The sequence below is a fragment of the Cydia amplana genome, chromosome 14, assembly GCF_948474715.1.
Source record: "Cydia amplana chromosome 14, ilCydAmpl1.1, whole genome shotgun sequence".
NCBI classification, from domain to species: Eukaryota; Metazoa; Arthropoda; class Insecta; order Lepidoptera; family Tortricidae; genus Cydia; species Cydia amplana.
The window spans coordinates 17091710-17097709 of NC_086082.1; positions in this window are offsets into that span (position 1 = coordinate 17091710).

Here is a 6000-nt window from a genome sequence, read left to right on the forward strand (position 1 = left end):
TACTTAGAAACTCACAAGTAGGTACTATTTAAGGATTTACTACAACATTATATCAATCTTTAATTTGTAACTAGCACAAACGTCTGCGAAAGATGCTATTAAATTAAGCTTAGACTAAATTTAATATCAGATGTCGCTTGGGTCCCCGTGACCTATATGGTAGAAAGGTTCGCTGGTTATGGATGAGGTCTTGGTGGCTCAGATGGCAGAGCGCTGGAGTATCAATCCAGAGGCCGTGAGTTCAATCCTAACCCAAGTCAATAATTTTTCCACTTTTAAATTTATTATATCAATAGACTGCTTTCCTTTAAACTAAATTATACCGTAAATAATACATACGTACATTCAAATGAATAAACTCATTAAATTAAGTTCCCAAAGTCCAAAATTAATACAAACCGAAACATTACGTTTTATTAACGCCCATTTAACCGACTTAACCAACTTAGGTTATGCTCAAACAATCACCAGCTACATTATACAAGTCAGTAAGTACTTTAAGTATTCGACTTAAGGTTCAAATTAGATTATATTTGTATCGTTTCCCGAAAAATTTTCCCACACTTTTCCCGAACAGAGTAATCTCAATCATCTCTGAATTACACTGAAATATCAACTTTATGTAAGGGGGTTAGGGTTGGTTTTTGTTTGTGACGTGGAGCGAGATAGGAGATTGTGTGAATAAAGCTTTGTACATATGTGGGTAACGGAGTAGATCTAATAATACTGGCAAATAAACGCCTACGCACACGCAGGTCACAAAATATGAGTTGAAGCGATCCCAGGCGGTCCTAGGTTCGAATCCTTGTAAGGTAATTTATTATAATAATATTTATTCCTGGGTATGGATGTTTTTTATATAAGTATTTATTTTATTTTATTTGAACATGTTTACATGACCTTACAGACAGATCCAAAGCGCCATGAAACTTCAAAATAATAATTATGGGTATATAACGATATATTATATATATCGTCATCTAGAATCCACTGCACAGGACTTGGTCTTGGTCTTGGTTGGTGGACTGTGGGACTAGGTCGACCTGTGTGAAATTCTGTCAAAAGCTTAAATGAATCTTTATGAATGATTCGTCATCAGTCAATCATGTTTGTTTTAGAATAAAATAGAATAGGATAGAATAGAAAAACTTTGGTGTAAAACATAAAACTTAACCTATAATACATCTTATTCTAATATATTATAACACCAAAATGGATGCCACTCAGCATATGCTGATGTCTAAGACACTTACTGCCGTATTCGAACTACAAGATATTCACAAGAGACGACACGTACTAGATCTATTCGTATTCTATAAGTTATAGTTTAGATTGAAGCGCTGGTGGCCTAGCGGTAAGAGCGTGCGACTTGCAATCCGGAGGTCGCGGGTTCGAACCCCGGCTCGTACCAATGAGTTTTTCGGAACTTATGTACGAAATATCATTTGATATTTACCAGTCGCTTTTCGGTGAAGGAAAACATCGTGAGGAAACCGGACTAATCCCAATACGGGCCTAGTTTACCCTCTGGGTTGGAAGGTCAGATGGCAGTCGCTTTCGTAAAACTAGTGCCCACGCCAATTACTGGGATTAGTTGCCAAGCGGACCCCAGGCTCCCATGAGCCGTGGCAAAATACCGGGACAACGCGAGGAAGATGATGATAAGTTATAGTTTAGATTTCAACTAGTTCTCTTTTGCAGCGCCATTCGGGTAACCAATGTCACTTTTACGTTAGATAGAATTAGATATCTAGTAGATGTGAATTGGATCTCTAAGCCATATCTTGTGGAAATCGTTCAAGAGTATCTCCAGAATCGCGCAAATGTCAAATTTGACAGGTTAGATCTTAAACATATCGATATCGTCTCTTGGTGATGTCTAAAAGATATCTTATAGATGTCTATTACAAAATCCGAATCGGGCCCTTAGTCATGGCGCTGGTTTTCAGGGCAAGCAGGGAAAACACAATGAAAATAAAAATAAAATGACTGTGTGGGATAGTGGGATCCATGGCAATTCACATTAAAGTACCTTTCTGACACAACAGCTAGAAATGACAGTCATAGTCTAATCTTACTCTACAAGTCTACACGCGGAACGGTACTACTTGATTATGACTTCATTTAGTGATTTTATAGCCCCAAGATCTTCAGGAATATTTTTAGAGATAGGTATATAGTAGGTACCTAATAGTATCTACTATTAAGTACCTGTTCCATGTTATTTCATCAAAACAAGAAAGCTTCAAACCTGTCTGTTGTTTGTTGACTTTGTTTATTGAAGTGACAACATACATCAATGGAATACATAATGTGTAGAAGAAGTATAAATTCAAAATATTGATTAGCCAGTATTATACAACATACTCCCCCGTAATCAAAATTATGATTATAAACATAAACCTATACCTTTCACACAATTCTGATGCTTTGTACGAGCTAACGGCTTAGTTAGCACATCAGCCCACATCTCCAAAGTAGGAGTGTAAATGACATTAACAATATTGTCATTTAATAAATCACGTATGAAATAAAATCTTGTATCTATGTGCTTGGTTCTGTTATGGTGAACTGGATTCAGTGCCAGTTTTTGCGCAGACTGTGAATCATTATAAATTGGTATAGTAGTCAACTTACCAGTAAGTCCAAACATCAACCGCCTCAGAAACACAGCATCCTTCGCCGCACTCGACAAGCTCATAAATTCCGCTTCACTTGATGAAAGGGCTATGGTGGACTGCTTCTTACTCTCCCAAGAAATAGCGCCACCGGCCATGGTGAAGAAAAATCCTGTGTAGGAACGACGATCTACAGGACAATTGGCCCAATCTGCATCAGCATAACCGTGTAGACATCCACCGCCTTTTCTGTAAATAATGCCCAAATCGATAGTGCCTTTTAAATACTGCAACAGTCGCTTTGCGGCAATCCAATGACTTTTGTCATATTTAGTGTTAAATTGACTTAAATACGATGTCGCATAAGCGATATCTGGTCTCGTATTTACAGCCAAAAACATCAGTGACCCAATTAATTGCTGATATGGATATAACGACGAATTGTTTACATTACCATCTTCACACGGCAACAACTTTTTTGCTTCTAATGGCGTAGGTACAGACTTGCAATCCGACATATTAAACTTTCGCAGTAAATCCTTAATGTAAGTTTCTTGAGATAATTTAATCTCATTAGGTTTGCTACTAATATTCAAACCTAAATAATAGCTTAACGGGCCTAGCACTTTTAAGCTAAAATAATTCTTTAAGTCAGTTATGACGTTGTCTAACGTTTTATTTTCTCTATAGAATATGACAATGTCATCGACATGGAAGGCGAGTATTATAGACTCGGTAGCAACCTTCTTAGTGTAAACGCATGCTTCCGAAGGAGTTTGTTTAAAACCTAAACGATTTAAAATTTCGGTTAATTTTTTAAACCATGCCCTCGGTGCTTGTTTGAGGCCATAAAGCGAACGCTTAAGTAGGCATACTTTACCTTCTTGTCCAGGTGTAGCAAATCCCTCTGGCTGACTCATATACACCTCTTCCTCCAAATCTCCGTTTAAAAATGCCGTATCCACATCTAAATGATGCATCTTCATACCTTTTTCAGCAGCCAACGCGAAAAGCATGCGCAGTGAAGAATTACGAACGACTGGAGAGAAAGTTTCAGAATAATCAACACCATAAGTTTGATTAAAGCCTTTGGCTACAAGCCTTGCTTTATATTTAATTACGTCACCATGTGCATTTTTCTTCAGCTTATAGACCCATTTGCAAGGTATGACCTTTTTATCTGGTCTGTTAACGAGAACCCACGTTTCTTTCTCAAGGAGTGATTGGTATTCATCTTGCATAGCTCGATACCACATATCACTATCTTCTGCATTCATAGCCTGCGAATAGCTTGTAGGTTCATTCATCGTATTAAGGGATGAAGACTGCATGCATACACAATTGGCAGCAGGTTTAGCGTTTCTGGGCCTCAAATTATACCTTGGTTCCGCAGCTTCAGTATCATACTCTTCATCTTCTGATGAATGTGCAGAATCATTTTCAATTTGTTCAACTTCATTAGTAGCGTTGTACCACGGTTCTGCAATTTCAGAGTCAGATTCAATATTTTCTGATACACGTACAATATCTTGATGATTATGTTCTTCATCGGTGACATTACTTACCTGAGGTGTAGGTTCATTTGAACTATTTGACGAGTTCACATCTGAACTTAGGAGAAGAGGTATAGGTGATGGTTCATTTAAATCAACACCAGACTTATTACCTTTTAAATCGCGAAAATGATTTTCAAAGAAAGTGACGTCTCTGCTTTTCACAATTTTTCTGGGATATCTCACGTCCCTGAAATAATAGCTTCGTGGATCTTCTGAATATCCGACGAAAATGTGTTCAGACGCTTTCATGTCCAATTTCTTCCGATGGCACTCGGGGACCTGAATAAAAGCTCTACATCCAAAAACACGTAGATGAGACAAATTTGGTATCTTACCATACCACTTCTCGTACGCCGTCTTGCCTTCGAGAGCACGATGGGGTGATCTATTTTTGAGATACACCGCCATCTCTACAGCATCTTGCCAATAGGCGTTAGAAAGAAAACTTTCAGAAAGTATTGATCTGGCTTTCTCTACAATAGAACGGTTCGTTCTCTCTGCAATCGAGTTTTGCTGCGGGCTATATGGAACTGTAGTTTGGTGTTGAATTCCTTGACTTTCTAAATAGTTCGAGAATTCACCATTAACATATTCTTTTCCATTGTCACTCTTCAGTGTCTTGATTTTGGCTCCAGTTTCCCGCTCCACAGATAACTGAAAAATACGAAACTTATTCTTTACTTCAGCTTTTGAAGAAATAAAGAACACAAAAGTCATACGAGTAAAATCGTCTATAAAAAATAAAATATATTTATTGCCTCGAAATGAAGTTTCAGGCAGGGGACCACAGACATCTGAATGAATAAGTTCCAAAACTGAGGTTGACTTTTTGTGTGAAACCCTTATAAAGGGTTTTCGACTTTGCTTACCTTCAATGCAGGAGATGCATGGTTCCTTGTCTACCGCTGTGTAGTCGACGCCTACTGCGTTTCCCTTTTTTAGCTGATCCATTCCAATGCGGCACAGGTGACCTAAACGTCTATGCCAAAGCTTAAAGCTAGAAACATCGGAGTGTGTCTCAAATGCGGATAATTGACGAGGTGGGTTGACTGTACAGTCTAATGAATACAGTCCACCACAATCAGAACCATGTAAAATTACATCACCTTTACAGGAAAAAGCATCAGAATCATAAAAGTTACAACCAGTTTTATCAAAAACTACGCTAAAGCCTTTATCAACCGCCTTCTTGACTGAAATAAGATTAGACTTCAAGTTCGGTACGTGAACTACATCCGTAATCTTCTTTATATCAGTATTGTGACCGCAACTGGTAATAGAAATATCTCCGACGCCTTTGCTGGGTAATACTTCACCATTTGCAATAGTCACGGTCCCAGTTGAAGAACCTCTTATGTTTTCCATCCAATCTACTCTTGACGACATATGCGCCGAAGCACCAGAGTCAATAAAGAATTTATCATCTTGAAAGCCGTCATTAACATTCAGCGCACATAGAGAATTCTTATGATTAACGGGTTTTCTCTTCTTATCCTTCTTATGTGGACAATCTGGCCGCTTATGTCCTGGCTCCATACAATCATAACAGACTATCGGCTTCTTTTGTTTCGATTGAGGCTTGATCGGGTTCATTCGGGTTCGAAGAGCAGTACTAGGGTTATCTAAGGCTGGCTTATTCAGTTCATTCAATAATTTCGTCTTAATAAGGTCTACAGTAATGTCTATATTCGAGTTTTCTAAAGCCATTACTAAAGGTGCATATTGAGAACTTAAGCCTCCGAGAAGAATTGCAGCTATTGAAGCATCTTCCATAGTTTTGCCTATATCGGCTAAATCTTGCACAGTTGATATGACAGCATTTATGT